This window comes from Leptodactylus fuscus, chromosome 6, assembly GCF_031893055.1.
Source record: "Leptodactylus fuscus isolate aLepFus1 chromosome 6, aLepFus1.hap2, whole genome shotgun sequence".
Lineage (NCBI taxonomy): Eukaryota > Metazoa > Chordata > Amphibia > Anura > Leptodactylidae > Leptodactylus > Leptodactylus fuscus.
In genome coordinates, this window is record NC_134270.1 from 144,728,851 (window position 1) to 144,746,757 (window position 17,907).

Here is a 17,907-nt window from a genome sequence, read left to right on the forward strand (position 1 = left end):
TTATTGATCGATAGTGAACGCAAGAAGTCACGGCAAGAGTGAAAGGAGAAGACGTCTGGGAGAGATCAAGGGTACGACACAAAGGACATAAAGGAATCCAGTATACAGAATCAGAGAATTGATTTATTCATTCACATCAGTTCCTGTCCCCGTGGAGCTTACAGTCTCACTTCTCACAGAGACACACTGAGGCAAATCTAATGTGACAACTGTACCAGCTAATCGTGCCCCATCAACCATGCCATGCGCCATCTGTACCAGAGCCGACGATTAAAGGTACATCCACACCGGGTGGATCCGCTGTGCGGGTACTGTGATACGCCGTGGATATCCTGCCCTTCAATTTAGATGGCAGAATATTACGAGAAAGCGGACGAGATTTCACCAAGTCTCATCGACCCGACACAGAAAAAAATATGTGCAGAATCCTAATTCTCCTAATTCAGGCTATGCCTCAGGCCAGGATTGGTAAATTCCCACCAAAGTTTCCAACAAGTCAAATTACGCCATGTATGAATGTACTCTTAAGCTATGTGCCCACAATCAAGTGTGCAGGCCGAGATAGAGCCGATTTTATGGTGGTTTTAGGATAGAACCTACTCAATGATCAATGGACCCTCCATTGGAAGAGCCTCGGCCTGCACACTCTGTTGAGTGTATGAGGCCTAAGGCCAATGTAGTGTTCACTTTCATTTGCAAGAAAATCGGCGCCAGAGAGCCACGGCTGGCCCTCAGTTTTCTTCTGCGAATTTTCAGTTCAGATCAACACAAAGATTTGTCCTGTTCACTGGGACTAGTCTGAAGTAGCCATGTGGATTTTAAGGCCGTGTCATGTGAACTATGGAGAGAATTTGCGCTCTAAACAAGGACAGGTGGAATCATCTCCGGTTATAGATGGGTCAAAGTGTGGAATATGCCCTGAAATACACAAATGTGCCACACGCGCATATCCAGCGTAGCTGAGGATTATTCATCGTAATTACCCATTTCTTGTTTTTCACAAACTGATCGCAAATGATGACCACAAAAGCCAGAGAAAAGGGGAAGTCTGCCATTAAAGAGTTATCTGGGGACAAACAGTCTGAGAAGGATAACCCAGTACAGGCTGAGTAATATATACAGGATAGATAGATAGATAGATAGATAGATAGATAGATAGATAGATAGATAGATAGATAGATAGATAGGTAGGAGGTAGTAGAGTTAACCCAAAATTCTGCAATTAGTTAAACTGCTGCTGTGTGATATCTTATCACAGAAGCGAACAAAACCCAATGAAGAGTCACTGTTGTCTTCTGAGATAAGATATCACGCTGTAGAGGTTTAAATGGTCACTGACTTTTCAGACAACTTGTCTAATTTCATAGAGCATGTGATTCTGAACCAACATATAATGCACTTTAAGGCTGGGTGCACATCTGTACAGAAGTCTCCATTGGAGATCTATAGCGGAAATCTACGAAAATCGTCAAAAAGTCCTGCACAAAGCACCACAACACCAATGAAGTCTGCGTGGTGTCCATATGTAACCGTTATTTTAACACTTAGGCTCTCCATTGTTCAAGTTCCCCCCATGGACCCGTACATTGGAGAGCAATGGTATAGTGTGAACCTAGCGTAAAATTGTTGCTGCTTACAGGCTGCCTGTCCGGAACCTCTCCTGGTTGGAGTACCACCAACTGGCTGCCCTCTGGCATAAGTTTTCGTTACCGCCCCACCTCTCCAAGGTATTGGAAAGTTTGTTAACACAGGTTGAGACTCCTCACCATGCAATATCCCTCCTCTATGACTACCTCCTAAAAACTGCCACCCCTGGATCTCCACCCTATATTAGGTCTTGGGAGTCTGACTTGGGTGTCTCCCTCTCTTGCTGATTGGGACTGATGCTTCCTCCTGTCCCACAAATTACCTTTACCCTGTAGTGCACAGGAGAAAAATTACAAGATCCTGACCCTCCTCCACAGAATCTACCCTGCGGTCCCCGATCTCTGCTGGCGCTGTGGAGCTGCGGAGGGTACCTTCTTCCATGTGTGGTGGGAATGCGGCAGGATCCAACCATTTTGGACCTCAGTGCTCTCTCTGTATGGCAGGGTTTCTGGTCACACCCTGACCCCAACTCCTCAAGTGGCCCTTCTTTCCCTCATCCCAGCTAAATTTTCAAAGGTTAAAGGGGATCTCCTGCGTCACTTCCTCACGGCCGCCAGGACGGTTATCCCACGCCACTGGTGCAGCTCCACATCTCCCTCCCTCTTGGAATGGCTCCAAGAGTTCCTCCTTATCTGTAGCATGGAGGGCCTGGTTGTGAGGGACTCGCCCGACCCTTCCAGGTTTGAAGCCCTCTGGCGGCCGTGGGTGGTGTTTCAGGAGACATCGAAATTCTCCTACCTGTTTGGTTGATGGCCCCATTTTTGTTGCCCCAAGACATCCAGAGCGTGTCCTTTCCTGTTTTGCCTCCCCAGTGACCTCTCTCCCTCCTCTCCTGTTTCACGTGTCTTCCCCCCTCCCATGTCTTGTGATTGTTCTATGTGTTATCTGTCCCCCCTTCCCCTCTAGTTTTTCTGGAGTTGTACCCCTGCTTCCTTTTACACTATTGTTTGGGTGCCCCGTATACGCTCTGGGGGGGGGGGGGGGGTGTTCTTTTTGTTGGAGCCTTGGGCGTGTGGCCCTTTCTCTCTTTGTTTTGCATTAATTCCTGATTTATGCCATGTTCCTTTTATCTCCTTTGAAAAACTTAATAAAATTTGATTACACCTAAAATTGTTGCTGCTTTTTTGCCTGAAAAACCTCCCTTCTAAATTGCAATTGACCACTTTGTTACCATGAAAGTACGTTCCTAGTGACAAGACAGACAACGAGTGCAGATTGGAGGGGCCGATTTTCCTCACAGCCTCAAACGTCTGCAACCTGTCAGGACTGATTCTTGACATCTCACAGCTTATAATGTAATCTTCTATGTACTTCTGGCTGCTTGTGAGGTTACAGATAGGATTTTATTCACAGACAGCAAGCAGCTTTACTGACTGTTCTCATAGATTGCTCTTTTCTTGTGTCTTGTATGGTAGATACTAGAATGAAGGGGGAAACTGCCCCATATCTGCAGCTCAGTGTTTCTGAATCTCCAATGTGATGGTCAATTGGGATTTTCGAAGCCATTTGTTTGCTCTTATACAGTTACTCCTGGAAGAATTACATGAAACCAAACTAGGTATAATAGACAGGGGAGGGGGAAGACTGATCCTTATTTTATACACTGTGGGAAGGTAACAGGCAGAATGCTGAAGTCCGGCTATATCAGCCCCAGATTTCTGACCATTGTGCGGTCCAGGGCAGGTCTGGAGGCCTCAGCTCCAGGTGTGGGTACTGGGCTATAAAAGGCTGAAGAGCCTTACTAAGGTATGCTTTAACTTATTGCAGAAGATCGCGTTAACTCTGCTGCATCTCTATATGGTACAGTATATGGTCCTAAAAATGAGACATTATGTAGGCAACATGAACAGCATTCCAGACAGGTACGGTCTCGCTGCTGCATCTGTCACTCCAGGAAATGCTGGGGGTGCTGTACACTCATACACATATTTACAGGTGAGACATAATTCAGCCATAACGTAATATAGGTTGCACAGGAACACTTATGAAAGCAAAAAGATTCAATCTACCCTCCGCCACTACTGCTATGGCCGACCTTCAGTATAGCACTAGTTCAAGAGCCACCCTGCTAAATTTGGAAGCAGTCGGAAAGACTGGCACGTGTGATAAGTGCAGCGAGGAAATGGACATCACAGCTCCAGAATTAGCACGCCGTAGCTTTAAAGCTGGGAAAGCTTTGTGAGCTGCTATGTGAGAAGGCAGGAGAGCAGGACTAGGCGGGATTCACACACTGCAGTTTTCTTGTCTTTGATATTTCCTAGCTGGATTTTATCACAGATGGCTGCTGCGGATCTCACAACAGAGTAAATGGGATTGTGTGAACATGGCCTGAGAGTCACTATTCTATTACATATTGCTCAGGGAGACTATTTTTCATGGAAAATCTTATTTAGAGATTCATTTATAGATCACAGGCGATTTTATCTAGCGTTTAGCAAACTAGACATACGGAACTACCAAATGCACCGTATAATGCTGTACCAAAGTATTAGGGCTAGTTCACACGTGGGCAAAGGGGAGGTTTTTGACAGCGGAATTCGCTTCAAAAACCTCTCCTTTAACATGGTGGTCTATGTAGACCACTAGCTTTTTTTTTCCTCCTAGCGTTTTCCGCCTGAAGTAGTGACATGACCTTTCTTCAGGCGGAAAACGCCTGAAGAATTGCATAGAAGTGAATGGGAGGCGAAAACCGCGCGGTAAAAAACCGCGCGGTTTTTTTGCACACAAAACCGCGCGGTTTTTTGCAAAAAACCGCGCGGTTTTCGCCTGCAGTTTCTATAGCACATATAGAAAAAAAAAACCCTAGCGAAAACCGCGTCAAAAACCTCGTCAAAAACCGCGTGGAATGCAAAAAACAGCGTCAAAAAAACTCCGAGGTTTTTTACCTCGCACAAATAAGCTAGGCGGTTTTCACGTGTGAACTGACCCTAATGGGGTGGTTTAGACCTACTGACATTACGTGCTATGGACAAATCTGTCACAAAATGCATTTGTCTTAGGGTATGTTCATCCTAAATTGTGCCTGTCCTATACACATAAAAAAAGTGGAAACCTGCAGACCCCATAAACTATAATGGGGTACGTATGTTTTCTGCACATTGTACGCTCGGAACATGTGGAGATCAAACTACTTCATGAACTACTTTTCTCTCCGCGTGACTCGTGTGGACACCACACAGAAAACACATGGACCCCATTATAGTCTATGGGGTCCGTGTGCTTTCATAAGCTCACCGCTTGTCAATGCGTTCAGTATTCCGTTCGGGAGGTCTCCAAGCAGACTCCCCAAACGGAATACCGAACGCAGATGTGAACCAGGCCTTAGCCTTACATGTGATTACTACTACGGATTGCTTGGGGTTTCGACCCTTGCACCGCATTGCATTATGTGAAATCTGTAGCAATTCTGCAAAGACTTGAAGATTTGTCCATAGCATCAAAATTCTAGAATATGTGAAAAATCAAAAAGACTGGCAGAAAACAATTGTGAATGTTTTTCATTGTATTTTGCTAATTTCTGTAATGAAACCACGCACTGCATTTTTGCTGAGTTTTCTCCTTTTTGGCTGGTTTTACACAACCATAATGTAAGTCCGAAATTGAGGGTTTTCAATGGCGGACACATTATATTCAATGTGGCCTCTTACACCACCGGATATTTTATCCGTGGTGTGGCCGGGCCGCAACCGTGGTCCGCAATTTATACAACATGTCCGTAATGGCCGTGAATTGCGGCACTGCACGGACTCGCCCATAGAACTCTATGGGCTAGTGCGGCAGGACACGGACATCTGCGGAGGCTATGTTGCCGATCAGCAACTTGCGGACCGTACATTCAATACAGTCGTGTAAGACCAGTCTTTATGCAGGTAAAATTCATTTACTAGATTCGTAAACTCTCCACCACTACATTAGATGCAGATTTTCCTACGTTCCTCCAGCAGTTTCTTCATACTAGACCTGGAGGTTCAGGTATGGTTGATCAAAATCAAGTCACATCCTTTCATGTCGCTCCGATTCCTCCCTCCTATCCTGACTATAGTAACCAACCCCCATAACACAGGTAACTAGTGGTAAGAACAGGAGAGGAAGGAGTAGGTGGACAGACCTACAGGATTGGGGCTGATTCTTATCATGTGACCCAAGGTTGGACCCAGACCAGAACCCCCAGGGCCCAGCATGAAGAATCCACCAGAGTAAGGAACGTAAATTTAATTTAAAGCTGACCTTGTACGTCCTCTATGGCACGTTATACACCGCAACAAAGCGCCAAATTCAGTGCCTTGTCAATTTTGAAGGTATATCCCCAGTATTGTTAGTTTCGTCTTGGTCAGTGGCGCCGGCCTAATGGCTCCGTGTGAATCCAGCCTCGAGTCTTTTCCACTACCTTTTTCTGGTGGGCACATATCAGTGACTAAAGTTACAGAACCTGAAGCCCCACAGCTGCTCGGCCCCAGTCTGCCCATGTCAACACCTATAACAGGACACCGGGACGCCCTGGTCAGATGTGTGGGGGGTATTATATCCTCTAGCTGTGAGTATCCTGGGCGTCCGATGTTCTGTAGAAAGGGCATTTTTATATGTAACTATGCCAGAAAACTAATAGTTAATATCACAAATTTCCATCTAAACCACCATATAAAATAATACATTGTACTTCTATGTGTCGCCTCCTACTGGTCTCTAATGCATGTGGAACATGGGAACCCTCCTGAACACTTCCATCACAGCACGGCTACGTTCATACTGGTTGGAGACTGTCACAGCGTGCATCCAAAATCGCAAAGTCCAATTCAATGGATCCCATTAATAGGTTAAGGGGGTCCTTCAAACTCCATATTTGACTACTTTTGTAGCCGCCCGCCTATTTGTTGTTCTGGTCCTCCAAGGCCAACACTGCTGTGCCCAGTAAAGATATGTATAACGAACAGGAGGTGAAGACGACTTCTGGACTGACCAGACAAGATTCCTTGGATGTATTCACATGCTGCAGATTTTTGGCATGAATTGTATACAGATTTGCTATACAAGCTCCAGCAGACACCTGACTGTACGGTAGTAAATAAAGCATAGTAGCGGTAACGTTTCAGGTAGTGTAGTAGATTGGAGCCCCGGTGTCCTCATCTGACATGTCCATGTGACGAATTAAAGAAGTGATGTCTGTGGGATACGGGAAGAAGCGGCTGTTCCCCTTTTGATAAGTGGAGCAGGAAGTTTAGAGAGAGTGCTATAAAAATGGCCTCTAAACAAGGTACACAAAAAACTAGGCGGCTGTTTTTCCACCATGCGGCATTACATAGATATTCTTCCCCACAGGCCGTGCAGAGGCGCCATATGGCGGCACACGGAGTGCCTACAGCTCTGTACTAAGGAACCGCAGGGGCTCCGTGCCTTACAGCGCGCCTAAACTCCTGGACAACTTTAGGTTTTCTGGCAGTATTTGGGTCATTAATACACGTATAATATACTTTATTAACAGATTTTGACTCATCCGGAGCTGAAGTCCCCAGTAGTGAGCGGTGCAATGTATACTGAAATGGGGAGGGGGCAGCGGCTCATGTCCCCATCAACAAAATGTCAACTGAACATGCCAAAATCTACATGTAAAAGCGTACAGGCTGCTTAAAGGGGTATTCTGGTCAAATGTGATCCCCTATATGACCGCTGGGACCCCACCAATGACGTGAACTGCGGTGTTTTGAATGGAGAAGCAGGTCTGAAATACAAATGGCTGACACCTCAACGGGAACGAGTGTTGTACACCGGACACCTCCAGCAGTCCCCACTGAAACGAATGGAGCGCTGCCAAATATTTCCAACCTGCAGATCCTTTGAAAATGAAGTGCAACACCACCCACCAGTTCTCAAGATCGGTGGGGGTACCAGGGGTCGGATAATTGGTGTGACCGCAATACCCTGTGTACAAAAAAACCTTTCTAATACTCCTTAATCCACATTTTAAAGGGGTATTATGGTCACAAAAAGGTAGCCCCATAACTGCAAAATAGCCCCAGTTAGGGACTAACTTTTTGTGACCATGATATCCATGAAAATATGGGTGGACCGGACTGAGAACACCAACCATGGCATTGCAGTCACAAGTTACCCTATCTGACCCCCACGCCTCTCATCGCTTCTTTATCTACACACAGCACTTGACTTGCCCGTAAAAATATGGCCGTTATATCCCACAAACCTGGTGGGAACAAAAGAAAAAAAATTACCATATCAGATATTATTTTAGAAAGGATGGTTTTGTGACAACCACACACATACAATCATTACAGATCTTACAACGGTTTGTATGAAGTTAGAAAATTATACCCACTTTCTTTAAGAACAGCGCCCTCACTTGCCCACAGGTTGCATGTGGTACTGAAGCTCCAAATAATTCATTGGATAGGATAGAGTTGCAATACGGCACATTGCGTGATGGCTTCATTGTGTATGTAACTTGTATACTGTGAACGGCTTTACAACAGGACTTTGCACTTTACATATAATTTCCCTATATGTCCAGTGTAAACATACGATACATTCCAGCATGTATATAACACATCACTATATAGACAGCTCGTTATTCATCAAAATCCAGTGACACAACTTTTTGTCACGAGGTGTGACTACCGTAATAGGCGATCTCTTCCCCCTCCGTCACAACACACACATGTTCATACAGAAATTAACCCTAATATAGCCTGCTAGACACTACACCATGGACCGGACTGGGGATGAAGTGTCATGGTGCATATACCAACACAAGGGTCATCTTCTAGTGACCATGCACTTGATAAGAGGTACTTTCATAGACACAAATAGAGTGCAAACCAAAAAACAATGGCACCATCAGCCATAGGATAAAAAGGTTTCCTGAAACTAGGACACATGGTAACTACTCCTGTGTCCATCTCTGTCTTAGGTTTCCAAGAAATAGGCAAGTAAGCCCTCCTTGATGGAAAAGGAAAACTTGCTCTAGCGCCACCTTTAGGAATGTAGCACCCTATAAATCAATGCCTGGTTTTCCTGAAACCTATCTGCATAACCTGGAAATAAAGCCAAGCTGTGATGGATGGCTTCCTCTTGGATGGAGGTATTCTACCTTATTCTCAGATTATGTCACTAGGTTTCAGGAAAACCAGGCATTGATCTATAGGGAGCTACTTTCAAAAAGGTGGTGCTAGAGAAAGTTCTCCTTTTATACCAAGGAGGACTTATTTGTATATTCATTTCCCAGAATTCTTACCAGGGCATGTATGGCGTAATACAATCCGGTACACCCTATGGTGGCCTCAAAGAGGCAACGTCTTCGTACTCAAGACATGTTAACCCCTTCTGACCCTTAGTAAGGCCATACACTTTAGATTTCGGATGGTTGTCCAATTGATGATGGGTAAATTCACACAGCTGATAGCTGGCCAAAAATATCCAACATGGCTGACCTGTTCTCAGCACATTAAAGTCCATGGATAGAATGCTAATGTGTATGGCTGGTTTTAGAGTTTCCCAAAAAGATTCATTTTGGTGTTTAACCAGGGTGTTTTTAGCATGGTTGCCAGGCAGTGCTGGGGGTCCTGGGTGTGAATGTGGCCCAGAACTATGCCTGCCAGGAGTCTGTCAGTTTACCCGGCGTTCACATGGGAGGACCACGTCCCAAAGAAAAAGATCCCAAGTGGTAAATGGGCTTCCTATAAAGTTGATCCAAGTGGGTATAAGGACGCACCTATAGAAACCTTCATCTGTCACCAAATTGCAGCTCTAAACAACTTGAACATTGTCTGGACCAATTTAGGATAAGTTTTGACCCCCCTTTAACAGACTGCCAGATACAGCACATGGCCCTATTTTTACAGTATTTAAAGAAACGTAGCAGGTGCAAACAAGACGACTACACCTACATGTTCTTCACAACTCTGTTCACATCCGCCATGAGATTCTCCATGAGTCAGAACTAGCCAAAAACATTCAGACCCCTACAGGAACCCGGCAGGACTTCTAGATCTTATCTTCATGGTCTTGGATCCAACAGTTTCAAGTCCTTCCTCTTCCTATGAATCATGGTCAATAACTTTTTGATAATGATACGAGGAAGTTGCGATCACCTGACTTCTCATAAGTCAATTCCTCAAAGCAACAGTCACCGGCACATGGGCCAAGGAGTTTCCAGACATTTATCATCTGGTCACCAGGTTCCATGAGCTGAGGAAACAACCCTGTATACAGGGATTGTATATAATGATTAAGCCAAGGGTGAATTGTCCTCGAAGACTGGGATACCCGTCATCTTATTCTCCATCAATACCATTCATCACTATGCCAATTCCTCAAGACTAAAGCATCAGTCACGTATAGCAGATGACTTTTACATGGGTATATATCCGGCCATAACCAGCAACAGTCGAATTTGCATTCATTTAAAGGGTCCTTTTCGCGGCCCAATGCAAACAGTATAGGGACAAACACCTTCATTTACCTCCCCCTTCCCCATTTAGGCTGCATACTATTGGCAAGATGTTACGCAAACAATGATGCCCAAACTGATGATCAATCCACAGGCTAAGGCCACACGTTGCAGCATTTTGTGCCGCAGATTTTGCTGCCAAGAGTGGCTTTAGAGGGATAAATAAAAATGCAGAAAATTCTGCAACAAAAAGAAATATGCAGTTTTTCCCACAACGTATGGCTAACAATGAACTTCTGCAGAGCTTTGCCATGTCTGGCCACAGCCTAAAGTTGCGTCTCCCACCTGAGCCAACATTACGTAGAGAGGTAGAAGCACACTGGGCAGTCATCCAATGCCGAGTATTGGGGACGGGTCCTATTCTAATTCATGTGACCGCTACGCGATAGTCACTGGGCTTTGGACAGTTATCCGGCAAAGTGACAGCTCATGGGGATAGATGTGTCAGTCACGTCAGGTAGGGAGGAGAAGCCGGCCAGCCAACACTTTGTCCTGCGCTCATCCCTTCCTAAAACCTTATTTTCTTCAAATCTCGGCATGTCAAAGTAAAAGACCGTTCTTGGTATAGAGAAAGTCGCTGTTTTACGCTTCCCATAGTTAGGACAGAATGAAACTGATGACAAGGTCCCTTTAAGGAAGCGGGGGAGAATCTGCATTGTTCTTTAAAATAAAGCCATCCATACACATTACATGCCGGTAACCAAACTTGCCGATTTCAGCATTCGGCCAACTATCTCAGGCTTGGATCAGATCTGGTGTGGTTTCTGTTCTTCTAGTCCGGAAGAAGGACCAGCAGTCCGGAAATAGCAAACATGAACGGAGTCCAACAACCCCCCCCCCCCCAAAAAAAAAAGTCATGTTTAAAAGGGCATTTTCATCCAGCGATTTTACACTGGGTTCACACCAGCACCAGGTGACCACTCCATGGGGTCCTTCGGGGTCCGTTCATGTCTGCTATTTTTGCAGTCTCATTTTCCAGGTGCAGACATGAACCTAGTCGTAGACAGATCTGCAAACAAGATCATTGAGCTTTGACCTCAACAGCATAGCCAGGATGTATATTATGTATAGAATCTGTACCAAATACCTGGTCAATGTCATGGTGAGGTAACACTATAGTTATTCTGTTATCAGAGTCTGTTGCTCTGATCCTATCACGGATAAGAGCAATGGACATTAAATGACAGATGCAGACAGAATCATCTCCGTCCAGTGTTTATCTGCGTTCACCTTCATGCAAAAAAAACATGACAGGAGTTTTCTTCCGTCATGTTTTTTACTTTTCTACAGATAGAAAAGGTTTTGCATGCAGGAAGAGAGTGTCCATCTTTTTTATTGCAGAATCAATGGGAGCAGCCACAGACCTAGGGGGTTACAACACTGACCATTACTCTACTACTGTTAATGTCCATTGGTGTTATCCAATGATGGCGACAGACATTAAAGGGGTTATCCAGTTTCTATGATCGATGGCCTGTCCTTAGGATAGGCCATCAATATTAGGTCTGCTGTGCGCTGTTCACTTGGCGTACAAACTCTAACAACGCATGTAGATACTACAGTCCTGCCCCAGTGAAGTCTATGGAGAAACACTATAGTACATATATGCGCCGCTAGAGTTTGTATGCCGAGTGAACAATGCAGCTCTTCCTTGCTACTAGTGAGCTGCTGGGGTCCCGGGTGTCAGACCCCCACAGATTTAATCCTAAGGATAGGCCATCAATCACAGAAACAGGATAGCCCCTTTAATAATGGTAGCGTGAATTTAACCTAAATCTCATATCTATAGTAGATATAAAGTATTGGTGACAATCATCAATTCTCAAGATGTAAGCAGAGTCTCACTGGTAAGACCCCACAAAATGATGTAATGCCACATATGGGAAAGAAGCTTTGACAGGGGTGACCACACAGTCCACCAATCTCTGGTTTATCTGTTCTTATTCCCTTGTCCTATAAACCTTGTATAACATTCAGATTAACCACACGAGGAACAGATTTGGTCCCAGGCATTAGGACAGGGAACTGCGACTTCAATGCCATATTTATAGGGTGCTGTGTGGAAACTAAAATCTGTACCGTTTCCTCTACGGTGAGCCAGACGCAAACCACAGGAAAGGGGAAGAGAAGGGCACTATTCACATTACCAGCATTTATAACATATATGTATGATGAAAGGACACACTGCTCAACATAAACCTGGGGCAGGAGCGTGCAGGACTCCAGCTGTTGGGAAACTACAACTCCCAGCATGCATGCTTGCTCCGCTGTTCGTGGCACTCAGTGGAACATGCTGGGAGTTGTAGTTTCACAACAACAGGCGTACCAAAGGTTATATACCTATAGAAAGTGCAAGCCTGTATACAGTCCTAATGCCATGCAACTGAACGATGAGGTTTTGCACTGGGCCCAAAGGACATGGGACAAAGCTACAATACCTGGTACAGCCTCTAATACAGGGGTCTCAAACTGAACCTAGCAAATGGGCTGCACATAGTAAAATAAATGTAAGTTGACAGGCCCCGTTCCTGAGGTTGGCCCCCAATACAGTAAAATGGCCCCCCCACAAGCTGTCCACCATACAGTGGCCGGGACTCATCACAGCCCTCATACCTTACTGCTATAACATGTCACGTGGACCCGATGCAAAAGAGGCTGCAGAGAAGAACCGCACTCGCAGGTACTGGAAAACCCCTTTAATAATGGGGACAGTGTACACGGTCAAAAACCAGGACAGAAGACTGTAGCCATTTGTGACAAAAGCCATGAGGTTTTACTATGTGGTGCTTGACCAAGCAACACGTCATATATAGAGACCCATATAGTCCACGGGCGCCCTATATAGGTGCTAAAGGAATATCACCACACAATAGATACCTCATGAATCTTCATGGCGCATTCCCGTGTCATTTTACGACAGAAAATATTTTCTGCAGGCGTTTCTACACGTGAACAAGAACTTGTAAGGAAAGTAGAAAGTTAGGACGCTAGTTGGGGATATGCTTTTAGTTTTCAGTAGGTCTTCTACAGAAAGTTACAAGGCTGCGGAGTCAGTAGACCAATAGCCTACAAGTCAGGAACATAGCATGCTATACATCTAAGCCCGGTTCACATCTGCATATGGGTTTCTGTTTGGGGGTCTGCTTGGGGTCCCCCAAACGGAAACCTAATCCGTGTAAAAAAAAAAAAGCAGTTACCTTAGGAAACCTGCGGACCCCATAGACTATAATGGGGTCCGTGTGGTTTCCGCACGAAAAATGTGGAGAGAAAAGTCTTGCTTGAAGGGAAGGGGAACGGGGTGACCTGAACGCAGACAAGAACCGGCCCTAAGTCTGGGTTCACACTACTGATATTTAATGTCACCTAATTCTATTCATCTACAAATGACTGTATATACATAAGGCCACGCAGTCCTCGTGTATCTGTGTATGCCCTAGATGTATACAGACAGCCTCCGCCTGTCATCCTGTCCCCAGGATCTATTACATTGTGTGAACCCATCAGGGACACAATTCAATCATCCTAATGTAAAGCGAGATCCCCATTAAGTGCACATTCAGACGGCACGTACATTTCATGCAGCATCTACAGTACAGGTCAGGACCCTTCAGTGTCGCCAGACTTTGGCTAAGTGTACGGCAAATCACTTACATGAGAATCCTCTAATATACTTTAATTAACCAAAATGTTCCCCTTGGCTACAAAACCAATTCTAAAGAAAGATATATAGGCAATTGTCATAACACAAAGCCGCCGTATCCTCGTCCCATCGTGACCGCAGGCTAAACGGGATATGAATAGACCCAACTAGAAGTCAGCTGACTGTTAGGGTGTATTCAGATTGGGAGGTCGGGTGTGGTTAAAAGTCTACAAAAACTGCGTTGGAAAAAAAGAAGGGAAGAGTTGTGCATTTACTTTACCTGTAAAACATGAGAAATGTTTTTAATCTGTAAAAACTAAAACTGTAGAGGAAAATGCATGAGGCGGTTTCAACTGCACTGTCTGAATACACCCAGAACGGTACCAAGATATCAGGACACAGGTAAGACCATGTTTGCACCTTGGAAAAACAAACCTATGTCAAGCCATATTTCCTGGACCCAACACGGTGTATGGACCCGGACTCCAAGCATCAGTCATGTATGATCTGGGAGGCCTTGCAGCTCCAAGGAACTACTGTCATGTACAGTCTCGTCTTGATCTAACAAGACAGAATTCAGCAGAGATTTCAGAGTGAAAGTCAGTGCAAGGGGAGGAAAAAAAAGAGAAAAAAAAAAAAAGGAGAAAAAAAAAAAATGGAGAAAGAAGCATTATCTTCCAATAAGATATTTTACATGTTCGTGTTCTCACTCGCACAACTGATATATGCAAATTTGGTTGAAGAGTCACTTAAACAGGTGTCCTGAATAGATGTGTGTGTATAATACATACATTATCGATATACGGCTGCTGTATGCACTGCTCGATAACATCTAATTTGAATGGCAAACTCATGTTTCTATCTATGAACCGAAATGTGACACATGCACTGGCACATACGGCAAATGGACGTCCATCTATTTGTATTGTACGCTAAAAAGCTTCCAATTTTGAAAGCAGGAGTTGGCATCAATAAGTCATGATGTGAACATACCCTAGAGGTCTTCAAACTCTGCCATAGACAGCCAAACTTGGCATCCAACTATCTAATGTGTATGGCGACCTACCAACAAACAATGTCCAGGGGAATGAAGGATTGTTGAATGGATGCCAGAGCAATTGGTTCTCCCTGGAGAATTCCAGTCTCTTCACCAAAAACACATGCACACTTGGCTGAACTGATAGTGTGTGTGTACTGGATGCCTGCCGACCACTTGTTGTAAATGTATGTGCACCTTAACCCTTAAGTACTATCAAGGTGTCTATCATAATGATGTGGTGTATGATAGACACCATGACAGTACTTAAGGGTTAATAGTGCTGCTCAATGGTCAGCTTGTGCCGGCTTTAAGCTAGTATGGCAGCTTTACACATTGTACGACTGTGCCGCCACAAGCACGGTTTTCAGGAACCTCATAAAAATTGTGTTTTAAATACAATAAGGTGAGGACGGGTACAGATAGATTTATAGGTTGTAAACTTGTCCTTGCAAAGATTCCTACCAAGTGTCCCTAAACCCATTTGTTGCTTCCTTTTGTACTAGTTACAACAACAGAAACAGATGGCGCTATAGGGTAATAAAAAATAATAGTAATATATAAAAAAAAAATACTCAAAGTGTGTGAAGAAGATGGAAGGAGTTGCTCAAGCGCTGCCATATACAATAAGGGACTGTATATGGCGCCATACTATAGACTTTACATACTTGATCCTTTGGATTACATTTAATGGCAGACATGGACAATATACTTTTTGGAGATTTCAGGGCAGTCTTCTAGAAATCCCCCCCCCCCATGGCCTGCAGCTGGGAGTACAGGAGAGATATGTGCAATACTTCCAGAGAAAAAAGACAAGCCGCAACCTGCCAGGAACACGTCGCTGAGGGGGAGGTGGTACATGGAATATTTTGGCCTAGATAATATCCACAGACCTAAATATCAAAAATTTGGCAGAAATAGGAACCTCAGGTTAGCACAAGGAAATGGAGGGAAACCTAGTACATGTTGACTGTCAGCTCCCGTGCCAAGATGGAGAGTCAGTGAGAGAACGCAAATGACTAATATAATACCGACACGTCATGTCCTTACATCACATACGTGTGCATGAACAACAGTACTGACAAGTCAGTCACACTTCCACATGACATAAAGGGTTGTCATTTAGGACATGGCGCACAGAGCGACCGTGACTGGTGAAAGCGAAGGCGACTTTGTTGCAACAGGTATTGTGCCTACCGTAGGCATGGCAGACGAAGGTGTGCGCAGTGTGACGGTTCTCATGGAAGGAAACTTTGGCGTCATTTGACATTACAAACTTTGTAATGCATTGTATTTCTATGAAAGCTTCAGTCATGAAAAAAAAAGACTAACGTAGACATGCCAGATTTACCACGATTTACCACACATTTTTGGTGCATGCCCGACTGTGCCAATGATGCGCCATTTTCTCCATTTTTCGGAGAACAGCCGGGACACCTCAACCACATAGATTTACTACTGGCATGAACTATATCTGAGATCAATGTCAGTCCTTAACTGGTGAAGATTTTAATTTTAGCGCATGGACCCCTCTACGGTGCACCCGTGTTATATTAAGAGGAGCGTCTCTTGATAATTCAGACACGTCTCGCGCCAGCGGGGAAATGAAAGAGACTGGTGGAGGAAACGCCAGTTTGACGCTGTTTTCACATCTGCCTTGGAAAATCTGTTCCTGTGGTCCAGACACAGAGGAAAAGGAACTGTGAAAATAATGGGCACAAACAGAGCCCTAGGGACCCCCGTTGACTATAATGGAGCCTTTGGGTGTACATTTTTTAATAACAGAAATTACCAGACGAAGACGCTGGTCAGCAATTTGTCATCCAGTGATTTCTGACGGATCTATGCTGGACGGACACCTGGCCCAAATGTGAACCTAGGCTTAAAGGAGTCCCTGCCAAACAGGCTAGAGCTATGACACAAATGGCACGGCCAAAGATCATAGTGTCACACAGTCACCCTGCAAAGAATGATAGAGTATGTAGTAGTGTCACGACCATTGCAAAAAAAAAAACCCAAACCAAATGGTAGTTTTGTGACCACCAAAATGCTATTCCCTTTCATTGGTTGTCAAACAGCGGCCAAAGTCGCCGTACAGCCCTTAGTGCAACAGCGTCAGATTTAACCATCGAGAGACACAAAGGCTTCAAGTGGACTTTGTGAGTAACTTAGACTCTGTGCAGACTATGTCTGATCCCCGCATTTAGCATGTATGCAAGGGCAAAGCTACCGCTATATATATATATATATATATCTCCATTTGCCCATCCAAAGCCTCCGTACATAGGAATATCTGCACTTTCCTGCACCTAGGCCACCTCTATATAACGCATACTTTTATCTTACAGGAGCTCTTTACATGTTACACATATTAGCGTGTACATCACATGTGCGAGCGCTACATACAATCTGTATATCTACAGAACTCACTGACGTATATATGTACATTAGTAAGTCACATCATATCTTGTGTAAATAACGTATGGTTCTGATAGACGGGACGGATCCGTGAGCGCCAGGTATATACAATAGAGAATACCCAGCCATTGTGTCCCCATCCCTGCTGACATATACATAGTGAGGAGCCTCCAGCCATCAGCAGCACTCTCAGTATGGTGAAACTACAACTCCCAGCATGCTCTCCCAGTGTGAAGCAGCCAGGGCATGCTGGGAGTTGTAGTTTTCCCAAAGAGTAGTACTGTACACAGTAACATGCAGCCTGTCTGACAAATCCCACCCTGCCCTGATGAATAGGAGCACAATACAGGGTCTCCAGAGGATGGACAGACACGGGCAGTGACCCCCGGCTGCACAGGCTACCCTCACCCACTGCTGCCCCCATTACTCACCTTGCTGTGACCCACAATGGGGTAGAGGTGGGTGTCCTAGTCTCCGGGGACCCCCCTCACTTAGAGGGGGGTAAGGAGCGCTCGCACGGAATCAATCTCTGCCTGCCTCCCTATCACTTTCCCATTGAGCCCCTGATGCTCGGCCCGGGAAGTTTGTGCCTCTCCTTGGATTGAGGTTCACGCCCGGCCGGCGGTGTCTCCCTCCTCCCGACCGACTGCGCTCAGCCCACCCCCGGGAGGCGGAGATGAGCCAGCCCGTCCCTCCATGTGCCTGTAT

General features: G+C 45.0%; 1 protein-coding gene across 2 annotated transcripts in view; it reads right to left on the reverse strand.

The window, feature by feature from the left end:
• Positions 1-17,907, reverse strand: part of SRC (SRC proto-oncogene, non-receptor tyrosine kinase) — a 35,822-nt gene extending 17,915 nt beyond the window's left edge. The window contains exon 1 of one of the 2 annotated variants that reach the window (XM_075277451.1): positions 17,631-17,907. The gene's annotated coding sequence lies outside the window, so the exon portion shown is untranslated. The remainder of the gene's footprint in view (positions 1-17,630) is intronic. The other variant, XM_075277452.1, reaches the window with a different exon arrangement.